The following is a 23,704-nucleotide window of genomic DNA, read 5'->3' on the forward strand; positions in this document are numbered from 1 at the left end:
TTTTCCATCTTTCCTCAGTCTCTTTCAGAACTAAGGTGTCTGTGACAAAGAGATACTGTCCTTCTGGGCAGGTCTTTTAACCTCCAATTCTTTTCTAGGTCATATCTGAACTCTCTATCTTTTGATTTCACACTGCTTGGCCTTAAATGAATTGAGCATTCTAGGGAAAGACCATCAGATATATCTCTAGAGAACAGCAGGGGAAAAAGAAACCTCAGGGAATGATACACCTGGCACAGATACAATGAAGCAAGCCAGGTAGATATTTATGTTAAACAAAGAGCAGAATGAGGTTTTTAAGTGTTTCCCTGAATAATATACAACTTCACTGACAATGAAAATGAAACATCAAAAGTAACCTTTAGAGAAAGTTACATAGTGAAATCCCATTCTACATAGTCCCATTCTGATCATCAAGATGAGTGGGAATAACATAAAAAGAGGAGATAAAATATTCAATTTAATTGCATCTCAAGGCAATCTTATCTGTTCCATAACTACTGCAGCTAGGGCTTTGGAAGGCATAGTTAATGCTTCCAGTTTGGGGGTACTGCTTATTCAGTTGTGTCCAAAGAATTAAAATGTCTGAAATGAGTATCCATAGTTATAAATTGAGATTGCTGGATACTTTACTTTTCTGGACTTTTCTCTAAAACTCTGCATTTACTGATTTCTCTTGTTTCATACTGCAAACTAAATGATCAATTGTGGTAAAATTCGTCTTCCCCCCCCCCAGCAACAGGAGCTGATTTTTCTGGAGCAGCAGAAGCCTTGAATTTTACTTGAGACGTTATAGAGGTAAAGGGCTGTGCAATCCCCTTCATCAATTTACTTTGTGTCTCAGCTCTACTAAGGTGTTTCAGCTGCGGAGTCTCAGACTGAAGTGGTTTATTATACTTTGAGAGGATACAGTCATTCTGAAAAGAGTTACAAGCTTACAGGGTGGATGAGAACATGTTTCCACACCAACATAGGAGACTTTTCCTGAAACACAGAAGTCAAGTTCTGTCCTCAGCTGGAGAAAGCTGAACAAAATGTTACCTGGGTTATTTGACTACAACACCCACTCTGTACTTTCAGAGATAAAACTGTCAGATGGCTGATTTGTGGGGCTATAAATCAACTCAACAAAAAAACCAAAACCATGAATTTCTTAACATCTCTCTTGGAAGCAGTACAACTGTACAACTTCAGTCTCCAGTGCTGCTTTCACTGCTTTGTATTAACTGCTAATTTAACGCTAATTGTAGAGCAGTACCACTGGGGAGAGGAAAAATAAAAAAAAATAAAAAAAAAAATAAAAAAAAAGCCTAGTTACTTTTATAGTGCATGACCAACCCCTTCAAGAAAATAATAAAATCTTAATTAACCCACTAAAAAGAAAAAAAAAAAAAACCAACAAAAAGCAGATGCAACTCAGCTACAGTTATTTACAATCCTTTGTAATTTTTGGAACCAGTTCCTTTCTCAAATAAGCAGAAAGGCAATTGCTTGTTAAGCTCTATAAAAACCAAACCACAGAGTACCTTTTGTTGTCACATACGGATGCACCTTGACCTCTGTAATCACAGTATTGGGGCTGTAATTTGCAGATAGCTATTGGCACTTTCAGCTAAAACCATCTCTTATGCAACCTTCCTTCTTGCCAATAGCACAAAAGATGTCTCTGAAACATCAGACCTGAGAGCTGGAGTGATGCTTCCTCTGGGTGCCATGTAAAAAGTCCACTATCATCGAAGGTCAGAAGTCAAATGCACTTTTCTACCATAAAACCACGAATCCAAAACATTATAACATTTCACAAAATATGTGAACACTTCAGCCAAAAATTCTGGCTGTAGAATTTAGCTTCTTCATCAGTGTTAAGGCAGATACACAATACGCTCTCTCCTCTACTCATGTGTGTACAGCATGTAACAAGACACTCTTCCAGGCAGCAACGTGCATTCCAAAACCTGAGCTCCATCTCCACTGCTATTCTGTGAATCAGGATTGAGAAGTGAGAAATCCCAGCAGCATGGCGTAAGATAATTAAAAGGTAATAAACTATAGCTCAGCTTTACATGTAATCTGTACAAGAGCAACAGGATTCCAAATCTTTGGCCCCTAAAATACATAAAAAGACAACATACCATGTCCAGACTAGGCAGAGAACAATGTCTGCTGTTCACTAGCTTATACGAAATGCTTACTGAAACATTGAATTAAGTTTACCTAGTGCATTCCTTCTGCTCATCCACACCATCAAGCTCAGTAAAGTGAACAGGCTGTAAAATCAATAGCTTCCCATTTGCTCATTTTTAGGAGAGGCATAACACTATTTTACAGGAAAGAGCCTGATCTGACAACATTTCAATGAAGCTGAAAGGGCTTACCAGTCTCTGACCCAAAATGACAATAAGCACACACCAGAGAGTATTCGACGCTTCCATGCTTTGGAGACTGGATGGTCGTGTTTTTCTGAATTTGTGATAAGCAATTTCTGAGCAGGCAAATATACATATATACATATATGTGCCAGACTAAGGGATGCCAAATCTATTCTGCTCCAGCCAATGAATCTCACAGGTACTTCACTGGGATTACCCAAAAGCTTGACAATTGAATATAAATTTAAAGGTTATGTCGGATTGGGACCAAAGTGTTCAACACAAGGTCCCTCTTTCTGAACTTCTCTGTATTCTCATTTATCACAAAAAGTGAGAAAAACCTAGATACTGAAAGGTACTTAGATACTGAAATCCTATTGCTGTGAAGTGCTTAAATACTCTGAATATATGAGCCCAAATCAGCCTTCTACTCTCTCAATCAGTCTGTTGTGAGCCTTAGTGAAGAGGCCAGCAACTGAAGAAGCTTACAGATAGACAGATCCCATGTGCCAACCTGTCATGCTCTGTAGAGCCTTCATGGTTCACTGTACCACGTCTCAGACTGTTTCATAACCATATACGTTTCTGCTTTTCACTGTCATCCATTAGGACTCTTCAAAACAAAAAAGGAAACTGTTCCCAATTATACAACAATTGCATAATCGTAGCCACAGTTTAGTCGCAGTTACAAAACAACTATTATTTTATACTTAATCATACATAGAAGTTTCACTGCACTAATGGCATGCTTTATTTATGAAGCCTCATTTCAAAAGATTAAGCGAAAGTCTTCTAGCTGGATGCAAAAAGGAGAAAAAAAAAGCCAACTTCATATTTCAATGGATAACCACATAGCACTTTCAGTTGTGGTGCATGTTTTCTGCGTAATTTCCTTTCTCTAACTGTAGTCTTTGAGATGCAGAAGAATGGACAGCACTTGTCAAATTATAATTACTTCAGTAAATGAAGTACACAAGATAATAACTGATGCAATCAAATGCACATCCACCTATCATTTGCTAGGAATGTAGATAAGCAGATAGCAAATGATTCAATTTGTAATTAATTCACAGAAAGAAGGTGTTGAAAAATCCCAATGTAAATACATTCTTCCGGACTTGAAAAAAATGACTGAACAAGCAAGCATCTCAGAGGGAAAATTAATGAATGACAGCAGGAGCAGCACGTGTAATGTGGAGATAGATTGCAAGAAAATTAAGCATGGTGCTTATGGGAAAATAGCCATCTTCTATGTAGTTTGCTCAGAAAAACACATGGCTCCTAATTGAATTCAAGGCTATTATTCAATCAGAAGCTTTTCATGAAATCAGAAACTGTGAAAATATGCTTCCAAAAAGCAGAGCCCCAGGAAATAATTGAAGCCTTAGAATCACAGTAGTGATTTTCTTGAACACTCACCCCCAGGTTACCTAAAATAAAATCCATCAGTCAGGAAGATATGGTGCAGCAACATAAAGGTTACCGGGAGCAAGATACAAATGAAAGAAGCGGAAAAAAAATAAAATGTATAAACAATCTGTGTTCAACTCTGAGGCCATCAGCATAAGAAAAAGACGGACCTATTGGAGCTAATCCAGAGGAAGCCACGGGGATGCTCAGAGGGCTGGAGCACCTCTCCTAAGAAACTGGGTGAGGAAGCTGGACTTATTCAGCCTGGAAAAGAGAAAGCTCTGGAGAAACCTCATTGTGGCTTTCCACTACCCAGAGATGTCATAATCCTATATTAATAATATCCTAAAGAAATTTTTTTTTTCCCGAGTTAGTACTGAAATTAAATCTGTGATCTTCTCCAACAATCCAGCCAGCTCTCATGAACATACTGTGCTTAAGCAGCAATTGTAAGTGAGCTTCATATTCCTAACAACACAGTAGGTCCCAGTGTGTGTTTCTACCCAGATGTTAGATTTCTAACCTCATTGCTTGCCTTCAAAATTCCCATGCCACTGTATGTCACTATAGCTCTGGTTAGCGATTAAGGAGAGCAGGGATAAACATCTCTTCACACAGTTAACTTCTTAATGCTACATAAAACCCATTCACTCATTAAACAGCAGCTGCCTGAAGAATCCGTGGGTCAAGTCTTGAAGCCTGGAGGGTGACAAAATTTTTCTTAAATCACAGAATTTAGACACAGCATTCTTCAGTCTCAGGCTGGACAGAAAGACTAACATACATCACATGGGGATTTAAAACCAAACCTCTCTGCATCAGTGGGTGGCACCAGTAAGGAAAGGCTCAGAGAAGGGCTTATTAGCTTAGATTGTGGCAATGTAAGATGGCACAATCTAATTTATGGGCTAAAAAGCATGTGAAGAGACCTCCAAATCAGGTAAGAAACACAAACCACATCTTATCTAAGGCCCAGTGGGCAAAGGAAGCCAAGTAATGTAAGAAATTAAATGGTCTTAATCTACTTGTGGGCTCTCATAGATCCCAGACCTGATACAGTGCCATTAGCTCACACAGAATTCATTCTATTACAGATCAGTCGAAAATTTTCAGCTACTGAATTTTCTCGCAGCTTTTACTCTATCTTATAGATTAAAGAATTTAAGTCTATCTAATTCAGAAATTACACAAGAAGCCAGCAGAAATATGTCAATGGATTATTTCTTAAATCCCATGATTTTTTGAGGTCCATGATATTTAATTTGAGAGTCAATAATACTGAAGACATCACAGAAATATACATGTGTATGGTAAAACTTGAATCATGAAGTCAAGAGTACGCCCCATTATCATCAGCATTGAGAAAAGCTGAAAGCTGTACCAGCATGAGTCTGTTGTTTGCTTAGAATGTACACTGGAGTAGGAAATATATATTCCAACATCGAAGGAAATTTAAAATTGTACACTCTTATTTTCTTCAATTAGATAGATAAAATTCACTTTGAAGAATATATTAAACTAGTGTCAGACAACACACTGGAGCACTTGCTCCCTATAAGGAGGAGGTTTCCAGTGAGAGCAAATTTGGCTGCAACGTTTGCGTTCTTATTACTATAATGTTTTTTCTAAAATCTGCTGCCCTTGTATAATCAATGCTTGGATACTAACAAAGATATGGGATAGGATACCATTAGGCTAATCAGTGCTTCAGGAAAGCAAATCAAAAGAGACAGAAACAAAAGAAAGTACTTAATTTCAAACTAACAAGGAATAGAATTTTGGGTTCTCGACTCTGGTGTTCTTTAGAATCACAGAATTATAAAGGTTGGAAAAGATGCCCAGGACCACAATGTCCAACCACCAATCCACCCCCACCATGCCCACTAACCACATCCCTCAGTGCCACATCTCCATGGTTCTTCAACACTTCCAGGGAAAGCACATTCTAAAGTTTTAACAAAAAGATACGGAAGTTGCAAACTCCCATAGAACCTTAGGAATTGACTATTGGTTATTTAGCTGCACCTCACAGATCCCTTTCCATTATTTTAATGAGGAGTAGATGCTTCTCATATACATATCCCTAAACCTGCCTTCTAGTTTCTGAACCAACCTATACAGACAGCCCTGCTATTCCATGGGTTCTCTGAAGGAAAACACAAAGGCACTGAAAAATGGATATGTGGTTTAGTGCTCTTCATCCCTCATAAATAACTGATTTTTCAAGACTGAATCAAGCTCCAGAAGACAAAATCATCAAAATACAATGTCAGCACCTCCAACAGCACAGGTACTTTACAAGACTGACCAGCAAGCTTCTCAGCCTTACCACACCAGCAAGCTTTAGGAGCTACACTTGCTTGGTCTCATTAAGACAGCTCTCTTGGCTGCTTGTTCTATGCTTTTTTTCAACATTCTCACTGCTACTGAACCCTATGCGGTATCTTTCTTTTGCCCAAATGACACTTCAGAAGAGAGGCACAAAGTAGTAGGGAGCTAGGAACCTCTCACTGGGTTTCTTGACTTTGCACGCCAAAGCTCTGCTCTTTTGTCCTGTTGGTGTGAGTTCTGGAATGGATGGACATACACAAAAACGGATACTAATTTTCCCCTCTTCCTTTCCCATGCTATTTTTTTTAATATCTGTTGATCTTCCTCAATTATATTTGATTTCTGGATTAGCTTTAAATTTTGCTTTTAGTTAACAGGTTAATACATAATGATAAAATTTAACTAACCATTACTGTACCAACTTTGTAATGACACCAGTGTTAATAACATAACCAAAATTATTTCACCTCCAGGAACCAATGCAATCTAAACATGATTTTTGAGTATAACTTAATTACAGAACTGGGAAGTGGGTTGTCTGATTTGTGTGACATGCCTGAATCCCTTTGAGGAACCAGGCACAGTGGAAGGATGCTACACTTTCCTTCCTCCACTACATAAGGGCCACAGTGGTTTTAAAAATTGATGGCCAGCCATCCTCTTGGTATTTACAGACATGCTGCAAGTTTTGTACAGGCTGCAAAGGAGAACAGCAGGGCTGCGCAAGTACCAATCATGATAACATTACAGAAAACCTAGAGGGAAATCTGTAGCTATAGAGCTGTACAGCAGGAGCTGTACAATGTTCAGCCAGTTAGGTATACAGGAGGGGAGAGAGAGCCAGGCACTGCAGGCAGTGGGAGCTGTCAGGGCTCATTACAGAGACTGGGCAGCGCGTGTGAGGTACCCTGCATGTACACCTTAGAGCATGTACACAGGCAAATCGTGATGCTAGAAAACCGCTCTTGTTGGGACAGCTGGAACAGAAGCAGCAAGGTCGTGAAGTGCTGCTGTAGCACTGGAAGCTGATGCTCTTGCACAAACCCCCTCTAGCAGGCTCTCCAGGCAGTGGGAGTTGTGGCACACATTATAGAGTTTAGCATGCATGGTTTAAGTGTCTTTTCAGACCTCAAAGAAAAAAGCTTGAAAGGAAGAACGTGCCAAAACATGGATTGCTACTTATGAACATGTCTACTTCTCTTACATCTCCAATCACAGAAAAGCAACACCCTTCCCTTCCTCTGCTCTTGCAGGTCCTATCTGTGGAAGATGTATTGAGCAAGGCTGGAGGGCTCATTCACTACCTCCTGAGTTGGATAAAATATTTTTATCTATAGTGTTGCACAACTGGACCTGAAAGAAGCAGTTATACTAAAGATGGGACTGCAGCACATTACAACAAGGTACATCTGCTATAATATTCATTAAACCATAGGTATGCACTCTTAAAAAGCTCTGACTCTTAATGGGAAGCACATTCAGAACCAAAATGCTTTACTGATAAGCAATCTTTTATTTACAGCATCAATTTATTCACAGCCAATGTGAAACTCTTTGTTCTTTATTTCAAGTATCTCTTCTCTGCTTTTTTTTTTTTTTTTTTCTTTTGCCTGCATTTTTTTCAACTTAGATACAGTAATTGGAAAGTACTACATCTTCTTCCAGGCTTTACTTTGGTGAGACTTGTTGTAATTTGAATGATTTTTTTCCTTGAAAATTGCATTTAGCATTCTATGTTCAGTTGTGCCACTGTACTTCTCTCTCCCTGCTGAGAGTTCTTGTATCTTTTAGGAGCACATCTGTCTTTTCCACATCTGCTGCACATTTTTAAGATCCAGTCTTTCTACAGTAATGAGGTAGATGATAGTTTCCTTGAGCTTACAGTCTTAAAATCTTGATTTTAAGTCACTAAAGGTGTGAATTTGAACTTTTTATTACTTCATGACTTTTCCATCTAACATCTCCTAATTATCTTATTCTCTGGTTCTCCTCAGATACAAATTAAAAGGAAAAGATCATCAGTATAACAATGTAATTCAGCAGCATACATACTTCTAAATTTTTTTTACAATTTTACCAGGGAAAGATCTAAGATGATCCAACTCAAAGCTAGCTTACAACAATCTCTAGTTAGATTGAAGCCACTCTGTCTTTCACGGTCTTTCTGTGTCCAATCTAACCCTTTTATTACTCACCATTTTCCTGCTTCAACTACCAACTCCTGTGTGATACCATACTAAACTTCTATGGAAAAAGATGTAAAAGAAGGCCCACAACAAACCTTTTTCCTAAAAAGGGAAATAATAATCTATTCTTTCTCGTAAATACCTTCAAATTAGCCAGGTACATATAACTTTGGCAAATTCTGGCTATATTCTCTCCCATTGCACCCTAGATATTAAAAATCAAAGATAAATAAATCATTATTTTCTCATTCTGGAACAAGAGAACAGTACTTTCTGTTCTCCAAACCCACCACAGACCTCAGAGTTTGGCAGATTAGTCTAGTATGTGCTGTGGAAATGGGTGTATTCACATTGTACATTTTGTTTCTCCTTGGTAGTGAATTTGCCTTTTTCCCATTCTCATTTGCATCTTCATCTTGTGTATGTTCCCACGGTCAGTACAATCACCCACATAATGAAAAGCAAGTGTTTCATTTGATTTGGTGATTACAATAAATGATAAATTTCAGCGCCACCTCACATAACCTTCTGTGGTCTCTTTTTAATTAAATTAGTTATAGGAGTTGCTGGCCACTGTTTTCTTAATTGCTTAAAAGATCTTACTTAGGTGATGTTTAGAAATTCTCATTATTTCTCTCATTGTAAACCTCTGTGGCACCAATATTTTTTGCTGGTCTTTTTTGTGCATGCCTTCTGGGATCTTTGACTATTCAAAATATTCTTACTGGGCTTTCTAGACAGCTAAGTGGAGTCAGCAAAAGGTATTACAGTGAAAGCTTTTTGTTTCCCCAGTAACTACATCTTCCTAATTTAATGAAGGCTTAGAAAAAAAGAAAAAAAAAAAGAATGGAGAATTCATTTTTCTTTGTTTATAAAACTCCATGGAAAACAAACAAACAAACAAAAAAAAACAAAACAAAAAAAACAGAAAAGCTTACTAGTATACAGACTGAACCTGGACTGATATTCAGTTGAGAATGTTTTTTTTAATTGAACTACTATTATGGGAAAAGAAGGATAAGAGTTTCTTTCCAAAAACTGTTTGGATAAACTCATGAAACATCTTTTTGAGTTCTAAAATCCAGAAAGACTCTTCTTTGAACAAAGCCACTTTTTCAACTCCCGTGGGCCTGCTATGTTTATTCATGTTTCACTGGGCCTATGATTAGACATCTTTCCAAAATGCATCACTTCAGGTGTCCTAATGAGGAATGTTGATGAAGCTGGTAATAGTTTACTGAGGTAACAAAGCTGTTCTGCTGCTTACAACTGTTCATCTTAAGATTCATTCCCATCAGCAGATGGAAGACCGGTAAAAGACAGATAGTCAGGGCTGAAGAGATCATAAAGCTCTCAAGAGCAGGAAATTACATAGGCATATCTGCCAGTGCAGTCTATTTATGAAGTCATTAGGCATTCCCAGTCTCTTCAGTTTCTACTTCCCCAAATAAGAGAAGAGTATTTTAAGAGCAGTAAACTCAAATCATCTTGTTTTAACTCAAGCTTATTTTTGCTATTTGCTTTTATATGCTAAGCATATAACATGTCAATTACATGCAGTATCCAGCTGCTACAGAGAAACCAATCTGATGTATGAATAAATAGGGGATTTTCTCCCTCAAAATTTGATTCTGAAACTTCTGTACAGTTTTGAAGCAGTAAATAACTGCTATAGTATTGATACCACGATTCAGCTTTTGTTTCAACCCAAGTTTTAGCTCTTGAACCTAAAAACCTTCAAGGCCCTATTCTACCATGCTAAAACCTTAAGATTTACCACCCTTCCAAGAACTGTATCAGACATCGGTGGACCAGATTGTACTGTATTGCACTTCTGTGTTTCTATTGCATGGCTTCCCCTCTGGCTTGTAGAGCTTTCATGAGTCTCAGACACCTTCCTCCTTCTGGGCTGCAGTCAGTAACTGCGAGCAGCTGGACCCTGCCTGCTCTGTCAGGGACTGCTACAAACCCAAATAGGCAAATTATTACTGAGCCATTGGGATTTTCACCAGAGACAGAAAACTTAGAATACATATGTAAGTACAGCAGTGCACAATAATCATCAGCTTAGAAAGCTGCCTGTGTAAGGACTGAAAAAACAGTAAGAACTTTAATATCCCTAGTAGTCATTTTACTTAGTGCAATGAGCTACTATTAGCAACAATAGAAATTAAAGTTAAAAAGTAAAAGTAAACTTAAAAATAAAAGAAGATAATTGCTTGATATTTACAGTCTTCTGTAACTTCAACTTTTACTGAGTAATAAAAGAAGATAAAATACTGAAAATAATAATCATGCTTGGATGAACTGGGTTGTGCTCTCCTCAGTACACTGTACTATATCAATAAACCAAAGTAAAACTTTAATAAATGGAAAGCACTCTTACAATGGTAAAAGGAATTCTACTCTGGGAAATAAATACACTAAGTCTTCAAAATAACATCTTACTATGAAGACCATGGAGTCTATTGCATAAATAAGAAAATGAAGAATGAAAGCAATGAAAATATATTGGGTTATGAATTTGGAATTTTAAATAAGTATACAGATATGTGCATATATATATATATATATATGTACACATCTCTCTTATCTATACATTTATGCAAAACAGGATATTCATCACAAGAAACCTCCATTTCCACAACTCTAACACTAAATATATCCAATTCATTTTGCATTCTTCCAGTTTGGACATTTTACATTTTCTTAAATGTCTTTAGTCTCAAGAAACAAAGAAAACCAGGATCACAGAGCTGTGCATACTGCCCAGTGCTCCTTAGAGCAGCAGCTTGCCCCAGGCTGGTTGCAGTCGCAGAGCTGAGCTTTTCAGGAATCAATGGAAAACATTCTTCAAGAAAGATATATTCAAATACTCTACATGGGGTTAGAAATAATAAAAAACCATCATGTTCCAAGAATGACTATCATTTTTTCCATTGTGATTTCTAGCACTAAATGACTGGCATCCAATTTGCACACAATTGAAATTCTTACTAAGTTCACTGTATGACCTTCACATTGTCAGGCATTATTGTAAGTGAATAAACTTGCCCAAACTAAATGCAAAATATAAGCATTTAAACTGACAGATAGAAGTGCTTAAGGAGATTTTGAGCATTTAGGTCTTTCTGACTTCAGTGCTAAATTACAAAGACAAAATACTCAGGAAACTCTGCAATATAGGCCACAGAATGGAGAGATCTAACTAAGTTATTTCATCTTATGGCTAAATTCACATATTGTCAGTTGTTGTTCAGTTGCTAAGAGTATGATTAGTGTAAAGCCAGACATTCTGAGATAAATGAATAATATGTTTCATGAACATTATTAAAGAAAAGACAGGAAAAATTTAATATATTTTTTCCTATAAATCTACTCTAACTATTCAGTGAATTGTATATCTTCCAGAAATGAGATAAATTTTTTGATGACTAGATTAAATTTCCAAATCAGATAACTGATCTCTAGAGAAAAGAAAAACATCCAGCTGATGCATTTATATAAGACCCTAAAATAAATTGTACAGGTCATTAATTTTATATTGCGAGACCTATAAATTAAATGAAATGCTCAGTTGCATATATTGCACAAGAAAATTAACAGTCACATTTGGCTGTGGTTTCTTGGTCATCATGTCTTTGGGAATAACTGTTCAGCAGCTTGGCTTATCTCTGTCAATGTAAACTAGGCTAATGAAAGGCATATTGATTTCTAGCCTACACACTAGCCTCCTGTACAACAAGGGCCCTTCAGCAGAGCTTAATCTTTAGAATACCTCTAATGCTGGTAGGCCTCAAAGCCAACTCAGTTACAATGTTAAGTCAGTACTCTTTGCACCTGTGAATTTGCAGTACAATTTAGTGGAAGACCGGGTGCATTTTATGTAAGAGAAGAAACAATATTAAGAGTTACACACATTTGCTGTTGTACTTTCACATTAAGGCAGAGAAACTCATGTTGCTAGTGAAATGCATTTAGAAATAAAGTCTCAGTCATGTTACTATCCTTGGGCTATGGCATTTCTCCAGATTTATCTTCTTCTAAAGAGATCTCTAGGGCTTTCATTATCTGCTTCAGAAGGATGTAAGAGACACGGAAAGTAGGCTCAGATCCTTCTAGGTCTCAAGTTCTCTAATAAGTCTTTTCCCCAGGACAGTACAGATTTCTGACTGCTCCTTTAGCTTTACCTGAGTTGCACTTCTATTGCCTGCTCACTGTACTGAAGGAAAATATTGAAAAGAAGACGAGAAAGTTGAGAAGAAAAAATTATTAACTGTACAACTATACTTTTTTTATTTTATTATTTTTTTTTTTTTAAGTACATATTAGCATTCTCACAGAAGCAAAACAAATTCCCTAATTACTCTAAGAGGCTCAGTAAGCATGAATGGCATCTTGGAGTAACAAAGAGGGAAAAAAACAGTCACGGGTTGCCAAGTATTTAAATAAAAGTTAAAAAGCTGCTGGCAGGATGGTGAAGTTCTGACAGAAATTGTAAAGAGGCTATCGACTTACGTCGCGGTGACTACTTCTTCTATATTGAATTTTAAGTTGGCATTTTCATCCCTGTGAAAAATCACAATGGTTATTCTGAAGGTTAAACGTGAAAGTAAAATTAGGATGGTGGGATATTTTTCTGGACTGTATACTAAACCTCCTGTGTGTGATCTTGGCAAGACATTCAGTACTCTAGCTCTCCATTGGTGAAATGAAAATAAATAATATCCATTATCAGACAAGGCAGTTTTGTGGCTAAATCCATCGGTCTTAATGAAGCATTTTAAAGTATGATGACGATGAAACCTAAAGAGAAGATTACAAATAGTTGTTTCAAAATTCAAAGCCATCCATTCTAAATTCATAAATGCTAAGTAAAACATATAACAGTATAAATATCAAAAGTCACGGGAAGTAGAAAAAGCATGACATGATTTTAAATCATGAAATATACATGAGATATCTCAGTATGTTTATAGAGTGATGGCTATTATTCTTCAAATGCCCTCTGGCTGGATAAGCACGAACAGTAGGAATAGCTACAGTTCAATGACCTTTCTACCACCAATACACTGGCAGTTGGGCATCACAATCCCTAGGTAAGAGCAGAAGTGCCTCCTCTGAAGGAAAGAACAATTTGAAGGAGATGGGCGCCCCTGAACCACAGACATGCTTAAGGATTCCTGGGAAAGATGAAGACTGGAGCAATTTGCCTTGGCAAATGAAGATAAATGATCTATCACATGAGCCAACAAGTTAGGGAAATATAGCCCATGACTGCAGATGAATGCACAGTGAGAGCAGAACACATGTACATTCAGCATCCCATTTATAACGAAGTCATTATTTTGGGCTATGTTCTTAGTGCTTTCTAACTGTGATTTGCAGTGGTAGGCAGAGGATATTCTGTCAAGCTCCAAGTGAACCAATATTGCCACAGTACAGCTGTAAATATACAGAAAATTATCACAGAGCCAAACAAATTCAGCTTATGTTTATCATTATCATTTTTATTTATTTATGTTCATCTCCTTCCTGCAGAAAAGCATTTTTATAGGACTGTATAAACAAACGGATCTTAAAAGTGGGAGCCTTCTGGTCTGTGGTGCTCTACCTTCCCTGTCAGTACCTCCCCCCCATCCTGTGGTGTCTTGCTAAACAGGTGTTTTGGAACTAAAAAAAGGAAGCCTTGCTTCTAAATGCCAAGAAGCATAACCCAGTACAGGTGTAGACAAAAAAGTCTTCTCATTCCTCTGTGCTTTTTTTTGTTTTAAACAAGGCAGACATTGACAAGAGCAGTCCCCTGGCAGGAAGGCACAGGTAAGGAACCTATATTTTCCAATTCACCTGTCATCTGTAATTAAAGAAAGTAGTTTCTGACATTCCTCAAACTCTGCAAGGGCTGACTCCACCTGCCTGTGGCTTTCAGTACAGTCAGAAAAAGTCTTCCCCCCCCCCCTTTTTTTTTTTTTTTTTTAAAGACTGAAAAAGAAATAGAATTAGAATAGAAAACAGCATTTTCCCCTAAAAGAACACTGCTTCTCTACAGAGTTTCTAAATGTAATCTTTTCTATCCTCATTTTCTGGCTCCCTACAGATTTAAATTAAAGGAGTAGAATATTTGTACTCAAAGTAACATATATATTTTTAAAATCTACATGAATGTTTTGATCTCTTTGCCATAGACTTTTAGGTTGAATAGCCCTGTCGAATTAATACGGCTGCTGAAACATATAAAGCAAATTCAATCAGTCCGTTGCTTTTGCACAGCACATCTGATAGCTCTCATGATCAACCCACATACTCCACTCTACCTGTTCCTCTTTTTCTACTTCAAGAGCTTGAGGATCTCTGAAATCACAGTATGGCTTGGGTTGGAAGGGGGTTTAAAGACCAACTTGTTCCAGCCCCCCTGTCAGGGGCAGCGTTGTCAGCCACCAGACCAGGCTGCCCAGGGCCCCATCCAACTTGGCCTTGAACACTTCCAGGGATGGGGCATCTACAGCGTCTCTGGGCAGCTGTGCCAGTGCCTCACCATCCCTCCTATTTATAGGCTTCCCTCTAGTACTGGCAGCACACAATAAGGTCTCCCTAGAGTCTTCTCTTCTCCAAGCTAAAAAAGTCTGGCTACCTCAACCCTTCTTCATAGGAGAGGTACTCCAGCCCCCTGATGATCTCAGTGGCACTCCTTTGGACCTCTCCAACAGCTCTTCATCTTACCTGTGCCAGGGGCCCCAGGATACTCTCAGCCTTCTGAGCTGCAAATACACACTGCTGGCTCATGTCCAGCTTTTTTGTACACCAGGACACCCAAGTCCTTCTCCACAGGCCTACTATCAAGGAGTTTTTCTCCCAGTCCATATACAAATCTGGGATTGCCCCAACCCAAGTGCAACACCTTGCATCTGGCTTTGTTGAACCTCACAATGTTCATGTGGGCCCATTTTTTTAAGCCTGCCCAAGTACCTCTGGATGTGTCAATCTACCACACAGCTTGGTGTCACAAGCAAACTTGCTGAAGTTACACTTGACCCATAGTCTATGTCAGTGATAAGGAAGTTGAGGAGCACCAGCCCCAAGATAGGAATACACTGAACAACTCTGGAAAATGCAGTACACTTTTGGTACCAAGGTAAAAATCACTCCCACTCATTCTCTTTATAGGAGCATACAAGCCATGATAACCATCCATGGGAAAGTGGTATCTAGTAGCACTGCGACCAAAGATCTCACACTACAATATTTCACATTCATGAAGGTCTGTTGAGCACAGTACAGATTCAGAAGAAAGGCTAAAGTCTCTTCTCAAATTGGCCCAAACTGCTGTCATATGGCTAAACCGTCTCTGCTAAACTCTGTGAAGGCAGAATTTTAACTTGTTTTTTTTGTAAGTTAAATTCTAGATGTAAATGCTCCTACAAGTATTTCAGTAACACCTACCATTTTTTTTTTTCTAGAACAGCTTTGGCAAAGACCTTAGATATGCACTTTTCTTCAAGCACATATTTCAATAAATTTTTAAGTGCTGTGCCAAATTGAGACTTGCAAGGGTAGCAACTATTGTTATTTTTATAGTAAATCAACATCTTTCCCTGCCTTCTTTATGAAAAACTGAATAGATTTCAATTCTACTTGGAAGTCTGAAAATCTTTCCCTAGATCTCCAAATAATAGATTCTTGAAAACAGAGAACCAATAACTGCACCAGTGTCAGTCTCAAAGACTAACTGGTAATTAGAGAGGTGAACTTAAAACTGCAGTGGATTTATGACAATCAATAATGCTTGATTGTGTCATTGCAAGACATAAGCACTTGACAATCTCCCTGGCCCCAAAGTCGTTAAATTTCAGTAGGAATGCCTGCTTGGTATGCACCTCCACTAATCTGTGCCATAAAACAGCAGAATAGGGATAAAGTAATGAAATTCAAATATACATATGGAAGACTCAGGGCTAAAATGAAAAGAAGTGGTTTTATTATACAGTCCACAATAACTACAGCAAACTTACACAGATAAAGCTGAACACGACTTCCTAACGTGAAGTCCTCACTTTCAGATTATTATCTAAACTTGCCTGTTGAAAAAAAAACATGGTTCATTAACATATCTGGGTCATCTCTTGAAGTGAACATGAATTTTGTTTGTGTAAAGAGTGGAACAACAAATCATAAATTTGCATTTGAGAAGCTGCATGCAGTAAGTGCTTGCACTTAACTTTGATGTGAGATAAGCATGCTTACTACTACTCAAGCTCAGGCATCTTTTCAGTCCCATGCAGGCAGATCTTAAATTCTAAGAGAATATTTACTTCGTGCATCTACTAAATGTGTATTGCACATCACAAACAAATAAATATATGTCACAGTGTCCAGCTCTTACAGAATAATGCAACAAGTACATTAGAGAATACATAACTCTCTATAGGTCTCTGCTCCTACCCACTACAGTATATATAGTATATTATACAGTAGCAGGGGATGTTGCAGTTGGTCTTTTCTGCACGTTCAAAAAACCTCTCTAGAAAATTTCTTAGGGTCTGCAATGATGCTGCAAAACTTATTGCAACTACTGTAAATGGAGTGGGATCTCCTGGGCCAAGGTACAAGATCAGACATAAATCTTAAACATCTACACCTTTTTCAGTCTTCCCATCTCCAGTGTAACAGTGGCATATGTTGCTACTGTTAAGCAAACCTTCAAGTGGGAAGCTTTCCAGAACTGGAATCTACAGAAGGTAAGACCATATATTGCAGAGCATTAAGTCTTCTGGTTTTATTTTTGATGGGTTTTCTGTTTGTTTTCCATTGATGGCTTTACTAATCTAGACTAAAAAGTCTCAGGTCCATTCCAAATGAAAGGAGGGAGGGGAATTCACTCACTTAGCAAGCTAAGAAAAACAGAATTTTAAAATCAGTGTATTTATTTTAAAAACCAACCATCATTTCTGCAGAACACAAAAAACTCACCACTGGTGATAAAACCTCAGACACCAGAGACACTGATTGTATCAGTACTGGATTATATTATTGTTAGAATATAAAACATGGCAGCTTGGGATCCAATTTGTAAACAGCCAAGAGATACATCCGCCCCTCTCTTTCTGAAAGCCTCTTTGAGAAGAGGAACATCTGAAATGGCAAGAACTACAGCAGTCCCAAAGTCAGTCTTGTTGTCTGTGCACTAATCAGAACCCTTAGTCAACTCGAATCTGGATTTTTTTCCATATAGCCTTAGGTCATTTGAACAAAGATCTGATCAGGATTTAAAATCTTATCTTAGGGAATTTAAGGATGAGAAATTACAGCTTTGAATTTGATGCAGCAAAGGGAAACTGGAAAGATAAGCACGTTATTGTAGAAGCAAGTAACTCTTGCACTCTGAGACAGGATTTGCACACTTTTACTTTGGCAAGGTTGTCACTTTTCCAAACCACTTTCCTATTTATAAAATAAGGCTTTTGCCTTACCTCTTCCAAAAATAAAGATACTGATGGATAACGATAATTATGGGAATAATTAAGGAAGCTGAAATACATGTGTGGCCAGCAACACAGCAGTGGAGAAGCAGAACTCACGAAGTACATGCTGACAAGTTTTGGGAATCAAAAATCTAGGGCCTTGCACTAGAGAGTACCTAAGCAAAGTCAGGAATACAAGTTGAATTCAAGCTTGTAGTAAGGCTTAATATTAGAGGACTAAAATTACTCTAACAAGCTGAAATAACGCACAAACTATATTCAGAAAAATATTACAAGAAAGTAGTATTAAGCTTGTCCCTAGTATGGCTAGAACTCAGTAATCTCAGCTGAGACCGTATGTAAACCTACTCATTTCAAGTGCTAAACTTCTTTTCAAGATATGGCTTGCTCAAGGGGCTGACAAAAGATAATAGTAATTCCTTTCCCATTCAATCTGACAAGTGTTGTAAAGAAAGAGTTGTTTTATAAGTCATGCATGCTGTTCCTGAAAATGACCCTCAACTGAAACAAAAATCAACATTATTAACTCTGCAGTAAATGTCCAAATGATCATGCAAGAGAGAAAATGAGCTGAAAAATCTAAATCATAGAACTGCTTGACCTGGAAGGGACCTCTAAAGGTCATCTAGTCCAATGCCTCTGCAATGAAAAAGAACACCTACACTGGATCAGGTGCTCAGAGCCCCATCCAGCCTGACCTTGAATGTCTCTAGGGACATTCATCCATCACATCTCTGGGCAACCTGTGCCAGTACCTCACCACTCTAATCATAGAAAACTTCTTATATCCAGTCTAAATTTCCCCTCTTTTAATTTGAAACCATTTCCCCTTATCCTGTCACAACATACTCTGCTAAAAAGTCTGTCTTCTTTCTTACAGCCTACCGGAGATACTGGAAAGACAACCCTCAGGTCTCCCTGGCACCTTCTCTCCTCCATGTTGAACAATTCCAGCTCTCTCAGCCTGTCCTCATAGACAAGATGTATATGTTAATATAAAAAAAAAAAAAAGAAAAAAAAAGCCAACAAACCAAACCAAAAAAAAAAAAAAACCAACAACAACAAACCAAACCCAAAAAATAAAGAAATGAAACACACACATAAAAGCAAACTACACAGGCCAAGCCAAGCAAAAACAGGTAAAGAAATACAAGCTTTCAAACAAGGTACACAAGAATTAATTCTTTGCTACTCTAGAAACTTAGACTGTTGTCAATGGCCCTGCTATCTTCTATGGCACGTTATACTTATGGCTGCTGCTGATTTACCATGAGCCTGGAAATTATTATGGGGTGCTGGGAGCAGTGCGACTGATGGTCTGGAGTGCATGGAGGCATGTGGAATGGAGGGTGTGGTCCATAGATCCGGGACACAATTGCCTTTCATCTCAGGGAAAGTCCTGATGACCTAGGTGGGCCCTTCAAGCAAGGTTCCTAGGCAAGAAATTGTAAGGACAAATTGCTATTATTTCATCTGCTCATTGAAAAGATGTAAATGTTTCCAACAGATTGCAGTATTGTTGGTGAAATGGAAAGTTTTAGGAAGGCTAGATACAGTGATATAAGCAAAACTGAAAGCTGTTGTATTTTGCTTAGCTTGATGCTTAATTGGAGAAAGATCCCTTCTGTTTTCCTTCATTAAATGCAAACACAAGAAGCACTGAACTTCCAATTGCACACTGAAATTATTTACTATGCAAATTATGCAAGACTTAACTAAAAAGTATTTCATCACACATACTTTCTTCACGAAACTATTTTTAAAGCAAATGGATAACAGATTCAATAGAAAAGTCAATGGAAACCAGAACTGATTTAAATCTATAATAGTTACTCACCCTATCCATTTTCTTTGTTTTCAGACTACAGCGTAGATCAGTAGATATATGTTTAAATAGGAACCATTCTGTGTTGATATTGAGGTCAGGTTTCTGCAATACACCAAATGCTAAGCTTCTAGTACATAAATGCTTTCACTGCAAATAAACCATAAATCTATTATCTTTACAGCAGCCGCAATCTGGAAAATGTGCTCTCTTTTAATTTAGTTGCTTCATGAATATCATATTAACAAGAAGCAACCTGAATGAGAAATATATTATCAAGTGAAAAGTTTTCTAACTGCGTGATGAAGACAAGTTTTTGGGAATTTTTTGGTCATTTTCCCCTTTCCTGTTATCAAATAATAGTAAGATTAGATGGTCTGTTCTTAAAGCACCTACTTGGCCAAATTCTCAACAATCAGAAATCTCCCTTAAACATGAGTAGAAAATTAGTTTCCCACCTTAAGTCAAAATTCTGATCTTGTTCTGATTAAAAATAAAAGGTCAATGCTTGCTATAGGATATGAATGAATATGTATTTATACACACACGTGAACTCCAAGCAAAAGTGCTTTTCAATTAGATTATATTGATGTATCAGGACTTTTAATCTAAAAAACAAAATGAAAATTTTAAATGAAGCATTTTGTCACCATTAAAACAATAAATTTAAAATTACTTTTTTTTTTTTTTTTACACTTCCCACTTGACATGTAAAATCTGACAATTTTCTAAATTCAACCTGTTTCATTGCCTTTTTTTACTTAGTTTATATAATAATTGATAATATTGAAGAGAAGTCACATATTTTACTCTTCTAGGCTTTTCTACTCTTATAAGAGGATTTGTAATACTGAGAGGTTTAAAAATATTGCATGCATTCTCCCCATCATTTTATCCTCGTCTTTGATGACACTGTGATCTTTTCAATCTGTTCCATATGATGCTGCACTAAATAAGGCTTTGTGTTTGTCTCTATTTGTTCTTTACTTAACACATCCTTTTGTTTATTGAGGTAGAAAAAGGGAAGTGCCAAAAATACTCAGGGAATCTATGTTGTGTACAGTGAACGAATAGGAAACTTGACAGTAGCAGTGTCCTCAACTATAGGATACTAACACCAGTACTACTACTACTAATACTAACTAGGTCCAGCTGCAGTTACCAAGGTGAAATGGACTTCATACTCTGCAATAAAATGACCTTTAAGCTTTCAGCAGACTTAAATTTGGCCTCTTGCTGTTCATGAAGCCAGGCTTAGCATAGTTGAGCTTGTTTCAAAATCTTTCCACAACTGAAACTGAAGGATGCCTTTCCTACCTTTCAAAATCTATCCGAATGAGAAAATCTGACCTACAGCACAGCCACATGAACTACTGAACCACTGCAGATGAGAAGGAAGCAATCCCTGAGGAGGGCAAGGAGGGCAACAGGAGGGTAAAGAAGGGAAAGAAGAGCCTACTCTGAAAACAGTTAAGCCACAAAAGGATTGCTAACAGAAGGCCTTGGGCTTATATCTCAGGGTTACTGAAGCTACATTGCAAATACATACTCGCAGGCTTCAAAAGGAGAATCATATACACCCACAACGTGAAAACAGAAACATGCAGCTGGGGAACATCATAGAGCAACTATACTAGTAAAGAGTCCTGCCAACCTCCAAATCAACTTGAGTCCTTGCTCTCAGTTTCCTACGGATGCCAAAATAACATTTTCCAATGGGTTTCTGGTTAAATCGCTGACTCCCTGAAAGAAGAGCCAGCATAGTAATGAACTCTCCCTCTTAAACTCTTCACCTTTCAGAAGAGACTGAATTTATGATGGATGATACTCAACTTTTACAATCAGCTTAGTAGCAAGTCTTGTGAAGAGGAAAGTTGTAATAATTCAGCCCAGATGCACTATCACTCATTCAGTGTTTTCAGAATTCATATTATAATCAATGGGGGAAAAAAAAAAAAGGGTAATTCTTGAATACAAGAAAAAATTACAGTTCTAAGTGCTCATTACTGGATAACTACTGCATCCTATTCTCTTTTTGGAGTCTAGGTGCTTAGATGAAACTTCCAAAAGAATCTGCCTTAGTAACTACAGCCATTAAGAAAAGCTGCTTACTGCTTGGTGTCCCACCTCTGTAATATAAGCAGCCTTTTCAAATGGTTTAGTTATATCTATAAAGAAATGGACCATATCTCCTAGAATTCACAGTGAAACATACATTTGAAATGTTACTAAAGACAAAACTTAGTTTTGATTGGAAGGTTTATGTATTCAATTTGTGGAACTCTTTCTATTCAAATCAAGGATTTCTTACTAAGTAAGGATAACATAGAAGACTTTATGTCTGCTTAATGTCCAAAAGTGCCTTTACGAGAACATCTTTAAAAAAAAAAAAAAAAAAAAAAAAAAGAATTATCTGAATTATCTGCTTATAATACAACAAAGGTAGTATTAGTATTAAAAGATAAGCCCTAAAACTAGTTAGAATAAGACCTCATTTTAAAAGCCTTATTTCTCAACATGAAAACTCTAATAAGCAGCACTTTGAATGTCTTCTCTTGTCTGTAGTTTGTATAATCAATGGATATCAAGATATTACAATCACAACGTATAATCAATGGACATCAAGATGTTACAATCACAATATAAACAAGAGAGTTAGGCGAAGTGGACTACGATAACAAGAGAAAAAATGGAAGGCTTACCCTTATGTTGGGCTCACCACAAAACACCAGAAGGAAGGATCTCCAGATGAGATCCTTCCCCACTGGTAGCCAGCTCTTAAATAGGTCTAGGAGGGCTGGAGCCTGGCTCCACCCCTTCCAGCAGCACAGGTTAATTGCCTTCACCTGTGCTCCTCTGGCTGACTCATGGCTCACCTCAGGTGATCAATCAGAGGTTCAGGCCGTGACTCAGTAGTTCCCATACAGTAGTTACAGAAAGTATAAGTTAAAATCACATGCATACAGCCATGCATATCATTGACAAATGAGGGACAGAGGCCTCAAGCTAAGAGAGAACTGGAATTCATGCTTGAATTTTATCTAGCTGCTGAGTTCAAGGTGAACTCTTACAAACTTAAAGCTACTCACACAGAATGATTCAAATTATCTAGGAGAGAACTTGAAAGGTCAAACCATCCAGCCATTTGCTCCAAGGCAGGAACAGCTGCCTTTCCGGACAGAATGACATTTCAAACATATGTTTATCTAGCCTGTTTCAGTGATGAAGACAACTCAGAGATAATCTACTTCCATAGCCGTATTATTCAGAAATCCACCCTGCTGCAATTCAAGTCATTATTTCTTGTTAAGGACAAGTTATTCCCACGACTGCAGAAGCCTCCTATGTACTTGAAGGTTGTTACCATGTCACCTCTTAGTTTCATTCTCTCTAGTATTTCTTTCAGTTATTCTTCATATGACACTCTCCAACTGGTCTATGTATCCTGTTGGGATCTGACAATTGCAGAGCAGAGAAGACAGCATCACTGTATGTCTTGTATGTCTATATTAATCCTTATGTTTCCCTTGATGCATTCAACCATAATGTTTGCTACTTCTAAAACTGAGCATTCAAGTCAAGTGCTAAGCCTGACCCTGAATCTGGTCTAAGAACCTGCTGCGCATGCTTGTTCTAGAAGAGAAAAACATTGGGCCAAATCCAGCTTGAAAGAACACGCCTACGCACTGATGTTTGGTGAAGGGAGATGAACATGTTACATAAGCTCTTTCAAATCCAGAATTTATGAGGACAATTAGCACAACTGATTGACCAATACTGACAGCAAGGAAAGCTAATTGAGGCTCTGTTTATTTGTTGGATGAGGAAGAGAAGAGCAAGGAAGTAGAAGTGTTCCATGATGACATACTGCACCCAGCACTCACAAACATTACCTCACAGCAATGTTTTAAGCTCATTTTTCAGAAGCCACAAACAAAAACAAAACCCACGTGCACTTAGCGTGGCTTGTCTGCATACTTTTCCACGGAAAGTAATCGCCAAGGCTCTTTGAGTTTCTGCTGTGATTACGCAATTCTCTGGTTTAGTAAATACAGCATCTGCCAATTGCACCACATTAACACTCCCAGCTCAGCCCTCATCAAA

The 23,704-nt window shown here is 37.7% G+C and overlaps 1 protein-coding gene and 1 long non-coding RNA gene across 2 annotated transcripts in view; both read right to left on the reverse strand.

The window, feature by feature from the left end:
• PLXDC2 (plexin domain containing 2) overlaps nucleotides 1-23,704 on the reverse strand; it is a 234,880-nt gene that overhangs the window by 204,807 nt on the left and 6,369 nt on the right. The gene's annotated exons all lie outside the window — the stretch shown is intronic.
• LOC125695693 (uncharacterized) lies at nucleotides 12,641-22,339 on the reverse strand. Its single transcript, XR_007378038.1, has 4 exons — nucleotides 22,303-22,339; nucleotides 16,306-16,371; nucleotides 12,954-13,102; nucleotides 12,641-12,865 (listed from the first exon to the last, which is right to left on the reverse strand). It is a non-coding gene; the product is annotated as an uncharacterized LOC125695693 (long non-coding RNA).

The sequence above is a fragment of the Lagopus muta genome, chromosome 7 (assembly GCF_023343835.1).
Source record: "Lagopus muta isolate bLagMut1 chromosome 7, bLagMut1 primary, whole genome shotgun sequence".
In the NCBI taxonomy this organism is placed as follows: Eukaryota; Metazoa; Chordata; class Aves; order Galliformes; family Phasianidae; genus Lagopus; species Lagopus muta.